The sequence below is a fragment of the Heloderma suspectum genome, chromosome 2, assembly GCF_057233095.1.
Source record: "Heloderma suspectum isolate Gila_16-S chromosome 2, 16-S_ref, whole genome shotgun sequence".
NCBI lineage: Eukaryota > Metazoa > Chordata > Lepidosauria > Squamata > Helodermatidae > Heloderma > Heloderma suspectum.
Genome location: NC_139459.1, coordinates 390,311,288 through 390,325,479, shown reverse-complemented (window position 1 = coordinate 390,325,479; position 14,192 = coordinate 390,311,288).

The window sequence follows — 14,192 nt, the reverse complement described above, 5'->3', positions numbered from 1 at the left end:
AGCAGTAGGACAATGGAACCAATGACCTAGGGAGGTAGTGGGCTCTCCCACCTCGGAGGCATTCAAGATGAGGCTGGAAAGCCATCTGTCAGGGATGCTCTGACTTGGATTCCTGCACTGAGCAGGGGGGTGGAATCGATGGTCTTATAGGCCCCTTCCAACCCTACAGTTCTATGATTCTATGATTCTAACTACAAAAGTGATCTTTCTTGTATTAGCTTTACAGCGTGTTTCATTTTCAGTTTCCACTTTGATGTTATTTGTGCTAAGTAAAAATCAGTGGAAAACCGGTTTACTTTGAGGCAACATTACTGAACACTTAGCTCTTCAAATACTGTAAACATTATAACCACTATTTAAGTAATAATAAGACAGTTTGAGAGTTCATATCAGCCACCTTTTTTGGACCAGAGTTTGTTTATAAACCAATGTTTTATTTTAAAGATGAAAACATGGATGATTTCCTCTTCCTCATGTACTGGGGATGGTTGAATGCTATTCAACCACCACCACCTTTTTAATGGGCATGATGCAAGTCAATAGGAGCGCCTGTCACTTGTTGATTCTGAATGTTGAGGAGGAAGGGGAGAAAAGCTGCAGCCATTCTCGGCCTTCTTTTAATTGCAGTGGTCATTTTGTTTTCTGCATCATGCCATGTTTTCTGGTGTTTGGGGTAGGGGGAGGAAAATGCCCACAGCCATTTAAAAAAAAGAGAGGAAAAAAAAAGAGTTTCCTAGGGGTATCTACAGGGAAAATTCTCTGGTGGGTCATTTAGTGGGTATGTACTGACCAATCATATGACAGAAAAGTAGGCTGGGGTATTAGAAAGCAAGTAAATGCTTTGAAGAAAATGCTAATTACAGATCTTTGTGTGTGTGTGTGTGTGTGTGTGTGTGCATGTATGTCTGAGTTTTTGCTTTCCTACCTGTATAGTTCAATGTGTTGCAGGGGATTTTACTTCTGGTGTGAGTTTAGCTTCACTCTCTCCTTTCCCCCAATCATCTTTAAATCAGTTCTCTTTTAGCTTCACAAAGTTGTGTTACTGAATATCACCCACAGTGGTTTTAAAGTAACTAATTTGGGGAGGGGGAAGTCGTAGATAACAGTGCACTCCTATCCATGTTGTTTTGGAATTTAGAAATAAAACTAACGATTATTTTATTATTTTGCTTGTTTGCTTGCTTGCTTTTTTCTCGTTAAACTGCTCTTTCTCTGTCAGTCGTTCACCAGCAGAACTGGAAATGTCACAGTATGTAAACCCAACACTTCTTCCTGGCACCTGTACATTTCAAAAACGTTGGTGAAACCATTCCGACTGATCCCCAACCCCAATTTCCATTTTACATGATGGAATGATTGTTTGAACTGACTAGCCTTAGCAACGGACACACGTTGAAATCTGTCAACATCCCCCCTCAAGGAATGTGGTATGAACATCTCCATCTTTCTGTTTATCAGGTGTATGATACTTCATTTCCTTGAAACATGTGAATGTTTTCTGCCCCCTATGAAATTCCAAAGTATGATGTGATGATTGGGTCTTCTGAGATTTAAATTGCATGAAGAAGAATTTAGGGGTATGAAAGAAAGAAACTGAGATTTGCTTTTATTCAATGGAGAATGACAGCAAGAGGTAATGAATTTTATTTTATGTATTGTTTTGCAGTTTCCAAGGTACAAGGTACTGGCATATCCTGTCCTTCTTGTTGGCCATTCAGGAGATCAACCAGAACCCCAGGCTCTTACCCAACATCACCCTGGGCTACGACATCTACAAGTCCTTCTTCGACGGAAGAGCCACCTCCTACGCCATGCTGCAGCTCCTTGCTGGGGGAGAAAGTGACATTCCACATTACAGCTGTGGGAGGAAGAATCACCTGCTGGCCGTTCTTGAAGGGGCTGAATCGGACCTCTCCCTCCACATTTCCTCCATGTCGAGCATCTACAAAATCCCACAGGTGTGAAGTGGGAAGGGACAGGAGGTCAGGAGCATAGAAATGGGAGCTGAGCACTGATTGGCCCAGCTCCCACTCTTCAGTGCCTGTGCTACTGCAGTGTCCATTGGAGGTGAATAGTGGCAGTTGTGGTGCTTTGGAATGGGCAGCTGGGCATCAAAAACAGGGGCCAGAGGAAGACCATCATCAGTTCTGGCCTCAGGTGTTGGAGTGGTCAGGCGTTGCCTGTGGAGAAATGAGGCTGGAGAAAGAGGACCATCAGGGTCAGCATCAGGGTCAGCATGGTCGGACAGTCGCCAAGAATCCACAGGCTCAGGAGGTCCCATACCCCCATCCTGGCAATCCCTGCTTCTCTTGGCAGGGATTGAATGGAAACTCAGTGAAACAAGCACTAGGCCCTGTTCTGTGTCAGCTGCCAACCATGTTCAATGACGAATTTGGCGATCTTTTCAGTTGCTTTCATTTGTACCCCTAAATTCTTTTTCATACAATTTGGATCTCAGAAGTGCTGATTGTCAGGGTTGGATCTGTGCCCATAAAGTCCCAAAGCAGCTCTGATTCTGAGGAGGAGATACAATCCATGGGAGAGGAACTCTCTCAGATTTCAGAGGTGCAGCTGGAGGGGGAGGCCCCCTGCTCACATTCCTGGGAGCGACAGTGAACCTGGCATGGAAAGAGAGGGACAACTTGAGCTTTTAGATGTGAGGCGCAGGCACAGGCACAAGCAAGAGGTTGCGGGAGCTAAGCTCAGGCACTCAGCCCAATTGGCTTGATGTCAACAGCTGCGCCCCGAGGCCCCACAGGAGAGCGAGTGTCGGGAGGTCGCCCCTGCTGCCTTCTGAAATCCCCAGGTAGCCAGAATCAATATGCAGACAACAGGGCTCTTTTCCAAGGCTTTATTCCCATTCAACCTAATGACACTTACAGATGCTAATTGCTTGATCCTACGAGTGAGACAAGAGCTGCCTACTCGGAGGTTCTAACCTTAGAAATCAGTTGATCTCTGTTTGGAGCGGAAAGCGGCAAACAGCTGTACTTATGAGCTAGGAGGAAAGAGTCCTCCCCTTTCCTGTGGGGCATCAGGGCAGCGCTGTTGCCATCACACCAAGCGGGCTGAGCGCCACCTCTCAGCGCCCACCATCTCGCAGTTGAGGGTGCGCCGGCGCCTAGCATCTAGAAACTGGTGTTGCTCCACCCTCTCCCTGCCAGGGTCACTATCACTCTCAGGAATGTGTACCAGGAGGGGGTCTAGCCCTGGCTGCTCCTCTGAAATGCAGGCGGGTTCCTCTCCAGTGGTTTCTAACTCTTCCTCAGAATCAGAACTGCTTTGGGCTCTCTGGGCTCCGATCCAACCCTGACAGGGGGAGACCTTCCGCTCCTACTCCTTAAGTTCCAAGAGTTGCCGCGCTTTCCCCCAAACTGAGACCAACTGATGTCCTAAGTCTTAGAAACCCCTGGTAGGCTGTGCCTTTGTATTTCCTCTGAGTCTCTGGCAATTAGCACCTGTAAGCTTCATTAGGATGAATGGAAATAAGCCTTGGAAAGCAGCCCTTTTGTCTGAGTGTTGATTCTGGCTATTGGAGGATTCAGAAGGCAGGGCAATCCTGACACCAATCATCACATAATGGTTTGGAAGTTCATAAGGGGCAGCAAACATACCCATGTTGCAAAGTAATTAAGTATCCACTCACCTGATCAAAGGAAAGATGAAGATATTTGTACCCCATTGGGCTCGATGGTCTTTTGGCCCCTTCCAACCCTTCTATTCTATGATTCTATGATTCTAGGAATCTAGGAACAGCTCCACTCATAGAGGGGCAAACACAGGGCGTTCCTCAGGGCAGGCTTGGCAGGAGACCACGGAAGCTGTTTTAGACAGCTTCCAATGTGATCTCCAGCCCCGTTCCTGACCCCTCCCCGAAGCTGCATTTAGACGTGTGAAAACGTGGATCTAAGGCAAAGTGCAGCATGGAAGGAATGCTCTCTTCTGTGCTGCTTCTGCCCTGCATTGGATCGGAGGTCACCTCTGGCTTCAGGGGAGGTCAGAGGCACCTGTCTATCCCTATAGCATTGCAGCTCTACTCATGTCTGGAAAGGCTCTCCTATGCAGACACTACAATAAACAGTAGTGGCTGACAGGAATGAGAACCCTCCCCAGCAGTTTTCATAGCACCCACCTGGTCACTGCCATGATTCCGCACCACGGTATGATGTCACCCACCTCTCAGTTAAAGGCTCAGCCCTGTAGTACATCTATTTATTACAGTATTTATTTCCAATTGCATTCCGCTCCACATGTAGACAGATTCTAGAGGGATGAACAATAAAAGATACAAGATAAGATAAAATAATAAAACTCAATTTATTTATTTATTTATTTATTTATTTCAAGAGAAACAAACAGAATTCTGATACAACTGTGGCTGGTCAGTCAAGAAAGGCTTCACGAAATAAAGATGTTTTCAGGGAACAGCACAGTGTTGGCACCTGCCTGACCCTTAAAGGCAGGGAATACCACAGGAAGGGGGCCAACACACTGAAGTCTCCTTTCCTGGTGGACTCGAACTGGGCCATAGGTCCATGTGGAACCACCAGGGACATGCCCTCTGATGACCTCAGTGACTGGACAGGTTTGTAAGGGAGAAGGCGCTCTCTCAGATATCCTGGTCCTAAGTTGTCTAGGGCTTTGTACACGAGTACTAAAGCCTTAAACCTGGCCCGGTAGCGAATAGGCAGCCAATGCAGCTCCCTCAGCAGAGGAGTTACATGCTGAAAAGGGGCAGCTCCCGACAACAGCTGAGCTGCGGCATTCTGAAGTATCCCCAGCATCTGGAGGAGCCTCAAGGGCAGCCCCACTAGAGTGCATTGCAGTAATGCAGTCCCGGGGTTACTAGCACCTGTATGACTGTGACCAAGCTACCCTGTCCAGGAGAGGCCATAGCTGGCAAACCAGCCAAAGCTGGTAAGAGGCACTCCAGGCCATGAGGGCCACCTGGTCTTCCAGGGACAATGAAGGATCTAGGAGTGCCGGTGCCGCCAGACTGCACACCTGATCTTTCAAAGGGAGCACAACCCCCTCCAGAAGAGGCTATGATTTTCTCTCCCGGACATGTGGAGCACTCATAAACACGGCTTGCGTCCTGCCAAGGTTAGGTTTCAGTTCACTGGCCCTCATCCAGCCCATTACGGAGTCTACGCAGTGGTTGAGGACTTGCACAGCCTCACCTTTTTCAGATGTCACAGGGACACTGAGCTTCATCTCATCACTTGTCTCCAAATCTGCTCATGACCCCTCAGAGCTGCTTCATACAGATGTTGAACAACACTGGGGACAAGATGGTGCCCTGTGGAAGCCTGTAGCTCAATTGCCTTCAGGAATGGTCACCCAATGTTACTGTCTGAAACAGGGCACGTTGGAAGAACCAGAACCACTGTAGCACAATGTGTCCAATGCCCATCCCACAGAGTCAATCCAGGAGGATATCATGGACCATGGTAGCAAAAGCCAATGAGCGATCAAGTGGAAGTAGCAGGGTGGTACTCCCCTGTCCCTCTCTTGATAAAGGTCATCCACCACGGCAACCCAAGCAGATTTGGTCCTTGAACCAGGTCAATACCCGAAGTGGGTTGCTTTTGTACTCATGTTGCCCCTTCATGGCTGTAATACTTGAAGAAGGCTCCTGTGTGCTCCCGAAACAGAATCTAGAACCTCGTTGGGGTCGGGATGGGGCTAAGTCTGTCATTTTCGGTGGCTTCACTCGAGGCAGGGAGCAGCTTAACTTTCATCGACTGGTTCCTGAAGTGAATCACTACAGCATTTTGAATGCGTGAAAAGCACTCCCATGCTCCTCTGTGGCTGCACCATAAATGACACTTGGGATATTTTTGTACACCCCCTCCAAATATGCCCTACACATTTCATAGAGTCAGACATTTTCTTAGTTACTAGTAATTTCAGTTTAATATGTAATTGACCTTCAGTCAGAAAATAAAACAATACTAAACTACAGTCTCTGACTTTACTTTGCTCCCTAGATCAGTTATGGCATTGCTACTCCTTTTTTGAATGACAATACTCAGTTCCTTTTTGCCTACCGGATGGCCCCAAAGGAAGAAGCCCAGTACTCAGGGATCGTCCAGCTGCTCCTGTTTTTCAGATGGACGTGGGTCAGTCTCTTGGCTCCAGATACTGAGAACGGGGAGAGGTTCCTGGGTGCCTTGACACCCCTGATGATCAGCAATGGGATTTGTGTCGCTTTCTCAAAAAGGCTACCACGAAATATCTTACATCAAATCTCCCAGATTGGCCTATCTGACTTGGGGAAACAAGTGAAGGTCATTGTTTACTATCCACACTCCTACTATGGCTGTGTTTCACTGCTGTTGATTCAAAGAACACTCAAAAAGAAAGAAACTGGGGCAAAAGTTTGGATCACACCAGATGTTCTGGACATAAACGTCAACTTGTCTCTTCAACCTTCTTACTTCCAGTTCCTCCATGGTTCTTTGTCGTTCATAATGAAGAGTCCAAAAATGACAAAATATGACTACTATGAACCATATTCCTCTGCTCTGTCACTGTTTTGGGATAACACCTTTAACTGTTTCAATTCAATGCATGTTTTGTCCATGAAAATTTGGACAGGATGCAGAGAGAAAGCAAAATGGGCAATGCTGCCCCAGGAGGAGATTGAAAGAGTTATGTCTCAGGACAGCTACATTACTTACAGCAGTATCCAAGCTGTGGCCCATGCCTTGCATGCTGCATATTCATCCCGATCCAAACGGATGTTCATGGTGGGTGAAGGAGAACGGCGGGAACATCAAAGGCTGCAGCCCTGGGAGGTATCCCCTTTTCCTTTGGCAATACCTCCATAAAAACTCATGATGAAGATAACAAAGGATGTGGTAGGGTACAGAATGGTTCCTCTTGTGTGCAGTGAAGGCAGCCAATAGAAATTGAGCCCCAGACCCACCGAGAACCAGTTGTTGTTGTTTTTTTTCTTGTAAAGGATATATTTGCTTGACTTTGCCATGAACCTAATGATTTTGTTGTAGAAGATCCAGTGGGATCAATTTCAGTTATTGTGGTGTGATTAAGTGGGCAAGGTGTTTGCGGCAATGTGCCTGACAACATGTCCTCCTAAGAAAAGCTAGCTGCGGGGAGGGGTATGACCAGGCGGGTGCAGGTTCTGGTAAATAGGGATGTCACTAGGACCCACCTTCTTCTTGGAGCTCGATGGCTCCAGCCACCCAGGCCCCTTGACCCTGGATGCCGAGTTGTGTGGTGCTGACAGATCTGGTTGCTGGGCAGCTGGGAACTGCCCCGTGTTGTCACCACATGCATCCCAACCACTCTCACTGTCTCCTCCTTGCAAGGAGGAGATGACAAGAGTGGCCGGGGCATGCACAGCACTGAGGTCTTGCCTTGCCCTGTTGGCTGTCACAGAAGCCCTTCACAACCAGCTGGGCCAGGATGAGGCGTCAGAGCCCAAGCCTTTCTAGCCAACTCCTCGTCATGAGGAGGAGATGGCTAGTGGGGGTGGCTGATGGGGCTAGGCGAGCCGGAATGCCAGGTGGGGTAGGGCTCCTGGACCTCCCCCAAGCCCTGGATGGTGGTGAGCCTGTCCATCCCTAGTGGTTAATGCATCCTGATGTGAGGGATAATGCCTGCTGCTCATAACGGACCGGTCTGACTCCAGTGTTTTGGATAGGGCTGTGCACCCCTTCCGACCGAATCCCGAATAGTGAAACAAAGCATGCTGCTTCGGAGGTGGCTCGGTGTGTTCCAAAGTGGATCGGAACAGCACCGAGGTGCCCCAAAGTGAAGCAGTTTGTCCCCAAGGCTCCTCGGTCCCACTTGGTGATTTGGAGGCATTCCGATGCCTCTTGAAGCCCAAGACAGCCTGTCTCTAGAATGTAACAACTTGGAAAATATAAGGAAGGGGGAGATGAGGAGGAGGAGGGAGGGAATGATCTTTGGCAAATGGCAACTGTAGTTGCCAAATTAGGGCTGAAAGCAAAACGGCGGTCTCCAATCAGTGACAGTGGTGGTGGTGGGCGCAATGCTGGAGTGGATACATTGGAGAGATCATCCTGCTTTCGTTTCATTGTGTGTGAGAGAACACTAATTAGGTGGTGGCTTTGGTTTACAATGTGTTGGTAGATAGAGTTGGGTAGATCTATATAATGTGTGTGTGTTTGCAGATTCTTCTTCCTTCCCAATTCAACTACTCTCTTTCTTTCTTGTGTAGATCCTTTATTTAAATAATCAAACATTTGAAAAGTACTGAGTTTGAGTTTCCTCCTTTCTTCTCCTGGTTCGCTGTTGTCCCTGGCCCCTCACTCTCCCCACTTCTCTAATATGTTTTACACTTATCTTAGAATCATAGAAGAGTAAGGTTGGAAGGGGCCTATAAGACTATGGAGTCCAATTCCCTGCTCAGCGCAGGAATCCAAGTCAAGAAGAGATCCTGGCCTTCCTCTCTGTGACAACCTTGCAAGTACTTGAAGAGCCCTATCATATCTCCCCTCACTCTTCTCTTCTCAAGGTCCATTTTGTCTGCATCCTTCTAATCGTGCGGTGCTCAGAACTGGACACAGTACACAATCTGAGGCCTAACCAGTGCTGAGCAGAGGGGAACTAGTACTCCATGTGATTTGGAAGCTATACTTCTGTTAATGCAGCCCCAAATAGCATTTGCCTTTTTGCAGCCACATCACATTGTTGGCTCATATTCAGCTTATGTTAGACAACAATTCCAAGGTCCTTCTCGCTTGTAGTCCTTTGGGGCCAAGTCTCACCCATCTTGTAACTGTGCATGTGGGTTCTTTTTCCTAGGTGCAGAACTTGGCATTTATCCCCACTAAATTTCATTCTGTTGTTTCCTGCCCAGTGCTCCAGCCCATCAAGATCACTTTGAATGTTTTTCTTCTCTTCGAGGGTATTAGCTATCTCACCCAGTTTTGTGTCATCAGCAAATTTGATCAGCATTCCCTGAACCTCCTCCTCCCAGTCATTAATACAAATACTGAAGAGCGCTGGGCCCAGGACTGAGCCCTGCAGTACCCAGTTTGAGAAGATCCCATTGATAAGCACTCTTTGAGTCCAGTTCTGTAGCCAGTCGGTTTTTCTTCTGTTTATTTAAAAAAAACAAAAAAAATAAAAACTACTGTACTTTTCCTGCCCTTGCCTCTTTCTTTAGCTTCTACCCCACCATTCCCAATTCTCAACCATTCGTTTGCCCTTACTTTCATTCTGCATAGATGTTACACACACACACACACACACACACACATATTACTCTTCTGTCCTTGTTCTTGGCTGCCCCCCTCCCCCCACCCTTCTCAATTCCTGTATTCCTTCCCCTCCCATTTTTGAGATCTTTTCCCTTAGAAAAAATAAATGAAAAGCCTCTTTCTCTTCTGTAGTTCTTCCCCATTGCTTGTAGTTCCTTTCACTCTTCTCTCTCTCTCTCTCTCTCTCTCTGTGTGTGTGTGTGGCTTTGTTGTGCTCGAGCAATTTCAAAAAACAGTGGGCTAGGGATGTACGAATCCCTTACCTTGTTCCAGTGGCGGCGTCCGCTGGAGGGGGGGAGACGCTCCGTCCCTCCCCCCGGAATCCTCGACAGGGGGGGAGGCGATCCGGTCCTCCCCCCTGGAATCGTTGACGGCAGGCTCTGCTCTGCGGCAGCTCCACGGAGCAGCTGGCCAGGCCAGGGCCGTCCACAGCTGGATTTCCAGCTGCAGACTGGCTGGTGCTGGGTAAAAAAAAAAAAAAGGCGTACGCAAATGGCAGCGGCTACGGTGTCTTATTTTTCGCTATTTTATTCTACGTAAATGTTTACGTAGACTAAGATGTGCCAAAATAAGGAACGCAAATGGTGGCGCCCATGGGTGCCGCCATTTGCATACGCACATTTTTTTTCTCTTTTAAATCATCCGTGATAGGCTATGTAAACATTTATGTAGCCTATCACGGCTGACTGCCGGGACGCAAATGGCGGCGGCTACGGCTGCCGCCATTTGCGGAGCTGGCTGGCCAGGATTCAGGGGGGAGGGACGGAGCACCTCCCTCCAGGCCAGAATTTCGGGGGGGAGGGACAGAGCACCTCCCCCCCACCATGAATGTCACCCTTTGAAAAGGTAAGTGACTTTCGTACATCCCTACGGAATTCTCCTCCATCCCTACAGTGGGCAAAGCACTACACTCATATTAACATCTAGTATTTCAATGATTCAATACTACACTGCGTTGCAAAGCAAGCAAGCCCAATATGGGGCATCTTCGGGGTCTTGTTGGCAGGGCAGAGGTGGACAAGGTGTGGCTAGGCCAGCACCGGCAGGCAAGCTGGCTCTCCCCCAGTCCAGATAGTGTGTCCTGGTGTAGTGGGGTCAACACCAAACTTCTCTGATTGTCATCTTTCTGAGTTTGGTTTGAGTTACAGAGAATGGCACATTTAACTAGACCCTAGGACAATAACGTCCAGGTTGAAGTGTCTCAAATTTTGGCAGGTGGGACCCTCCCCAGGCCTGCTGACAGTTCCTGAAATTCCATGTACCTCTGTGCAACTGGTGAAAGGTATAGCTCTTTGCTTTGAGAGTTTTTCTGGAAAAAAATCAAATTCCACCTGCTCTCCGCACAGAAATTACCAGGCCAAACTGTCCGAAATTTGGTGGGTCGAATCCACGCCATGGGGGATGCCAGGACCCCAAATTTCATGCTTTCATCCTGAAACCTGGAAACCTGATGGCCATTTCTATTTTCCAGTGCAAGTCAATGAGAAAATGCCCTATAAGAATGATTCGGACACCCAAGGTGGATGGGGTCAGAATCTGTCCGAAGCAAAGCAGGGCTGCTTGAGAAGGTCCAAAGTGGCATCCAAACCATATTGGGGGCAGTCTGTTCACAACCCTAGTTTTAGATAACTACTGCCAGTCCTAATACCCCCTTTTTGGCTAATGGTCTCAAGGGGGGGGGAAGCCCAGTTTCAGCTCCTGATTGTCTAGACCCATTCGATTTGGATTTCTCCTCTGCTTATGTGACTGAATCAGTCTTGGTCTCATGATGGATGACCTTCCTCAAAAGAAACCAGGGGGAAGCCACGCTGTTGATTCTATTTGATCTCAAATCTGCTTTTGATTCCATCAACCCTCGTATCCCTCTAGGCCTTCTACCCTGGTGGGGGAGGCACTGCACTCTCGTTGCTCTGCTACCTGCAAGGGTGGATTCAGACATTAATATTTGGTGCTCATTCTTTGATCTCTTGAGCTGTGGCTTCCCAGAGGGTATATGTGTTATTAGTAGGAAAGTCCAGATTTGGTTTAGAAGTTTCCGCAGATTATCAGGTGTCTTTAGTTCTGCCAACTGTTCATTGATGGAGTCCAAATTATGTACCAGAATTTTGGTGTGCCTCCCCCCAAGTAAAAAAAGAAAGAAAAAGGTCTGCAAGTCTCTGGAATCTGTGCAATTTGAAAAAAAAGCTAATTCAATCTGTCAAATCCAATCTCTCCTGAACTGATTGCAGATTATTCTGGCATCCCTAGTTGTGACTGTGAACACTCAAAGAGCCCAGATGGGATGTGCAGAGACCATCAAAGATTAGAGCTCAAAGTGATGAGGCCTAAGATAATGACTATATTTTCATGACTTCTAAATATGGGCTGTTTTCTCTGTCATTCTAGCTTCACACTTTCTTACGAGACATCCAGTTTTCTAATGCTTCCATGGGTGGACTGTATCTGGATAAGTCTGGGGAACTGGCAGCTGACTTTGATATCGTGAACTGGGTGATGTTTCCCAATGAGTCACGTGCTAGAGTGACTATTGGGAGTGTGGAGAGACAGGCATCTCCAGACCTGAAACTCACCATTAACCGGGAAGCCATTGCCTGGCCCAGCCATTTTAATGAGGTAGGGGAAAGGATTTGTGTCCTATTATTGGCTTGTGACATCTTTTAAGCTCTAATAGTATCCACCCTGCTCTGTGATTTTTTCCCTGGCTTCTAAACACATATTAGGCTACATGTCTATCCAGTCAGTTAAACACAACTCCCAATTCATTCTGAATTCAAGCATCAATGTAGGATGCTGCCTCCAATAATATGGGCTCCGGTAACCCAGTATTGTTGACACTGGCTGGTAGCAGCTCTCCAGGGTTTCAGGCAGGAGTTATTGCAGTCCTACCAGGAGATGCCAGGGATTGAACCTGGGACCCTGTGCATGTAAATCAGGTGCTCTACTGCAGAATTATGGCCCCAGTATGGGTAGAATTGGGTTGAGTTAAGAGAGGTGGTATGGATTCTAAGTGCAGAGACAAGGGGGAGACCATAAGGAGTAACACAACGCCCAGTGGGGGCAGTACGCTCTGGAGCCAGAGTCAAGGTCAGATTTGTGAGGAGATGCCCATCCTCCCCATATGTTCTGGGGAGCAATAGAGCCCTGAATCTTCCTTAAAAAGCAAAGGGTTGGAACACAATAATGCCAGTCTTTCACACACATCTGTTGCAGTTGTAGGAAGGGTGGGTGGTAACCCCTCTTGCTGATAAGACCTCCCCCACCCCCCGGGCCAAATGAGCATGCTTCCAATCTGAAAGAGTAAAATATCTCCCAGATCTGAACTTGGCCAAAGAAGGGTAAATTCATCACAGATGACAAAGCTTTTACTGTACTTCCATCCCAGCTCAATGCATGTATAACCCAGGACTGTCAGCAGGAAACGGCTTGCCTTGGTCCTCATCTGTCTCTACTCTTTGGACTTCCAGCTCTTACTCTTCCTGGCCTCTCTCTTGCCTATCTCCCCTATCCCATGTATTTAGCAGATAATCTAGCTTGGATTTATTGCTCGTCCCTGGCCTCTCGCCCTGACCCATTTCCAGAACATCATCATCCTGTTCGGATGGAGCAAATTGGGAGCAATAGCACAGGAAGACTGAAGTTCCTCTAAACTTGAGTAGTACAGAGGTCAGAAAGGAGGCTTGGAGGTGCCAGGTGGGCCTTCCTTTGAAGACAGCTGAGAGAGTTCTGGTGGGCCCTCAGTTGAGAACTGGGGCAGGGCAGAGAGACAGCACCTCACCTGTTTTAAAAGTGCTTCTGTGGCTCACAGTCACTTCAGGGTGCAAATTAAACTGCTGATACCTTTGAAGCCCTTCACAGTCTAGGCTCTGGGTATCAAAGCTTAGGACTGTGCACAGCCCACCCAACCCGCTTCGGAAGCCGATTCATAAGTCCCGAATCTGTCCGAGGGATGTCAGAGAATTTCGCCACGAATCTCGGGGAGGCCGAATGCCATTTGCGTTCCTTATTTGGGCACGGGTAGTCTACATAAAGATTTACGGAGACCACGGTGAAAATAAGGGCAACGCAGCGTTATTTTTGCCATAGTCTACGTAAATCTTTACGTAGACTACCCGTGCCCAAATAAGGAATGCCGCTATTTGCGTACGTGCTTCCCCCCCCCCCAAAGTCAGCCGTGATAGGCTACATAAATCTTTACGTAGGCCATCACGGGTGGGTTTTTTTTTTTACACTTTACTTGGAAATGGCGGTGGTGGCAGCCGGTTGGAAGACCAGCCGCCGCCGCTGCCACCGAAACGCCGTTGAACTGCTGCCAGGACCCACCGCCGCGAGGGACATTCAGCCACGGTAAGTCCCATCCCGGAGGGGGCAGGGGCGTGTTGGAGAATTTCCCCACCAATTTCAGGGGGCCGAATGCGTTGGCATTCAGCCTCCCAGAGATTCATGGAGAAATTCTCCGACATCCCCAAAAAGGTGGTATATACATTTTGAAACAAACAAACAGACCAAATACCTTCATGCCATGTGGTGATGCATAAATAGTGCTTCCCTGAAAGAAGGACCTGGGTTCACTTCTCTATTTCACTTAGGGTCACTAGCGCTAGAGATCCAGTTGGGTCCTCTCTGAAGTGTATGACTCATTTCCATAGGCACAACTATTCATAACACTGTTTCCTTGATGCTCCTTCTCTTTGCTGCTAGACCGTGCCTCGTTCCAGGTGCACAGAGAGCTGCCGCCCTGGATACACCAAGGAGGTCCAGGAAGGAGAGCCACCTTGCTGCTATGCTTGCGCTCCATGCCCGGATGGAACAATCTCCACTCAGGCAGGTGAGTGAGATCAGAGAAATGGGAGTTCCCTCAGGAAACAGGGCAACTATTTGAATTCACCCAATACTCTCCTTAACCCTATTTTGATTCTCTCTTATTTACTTTTAAACCCC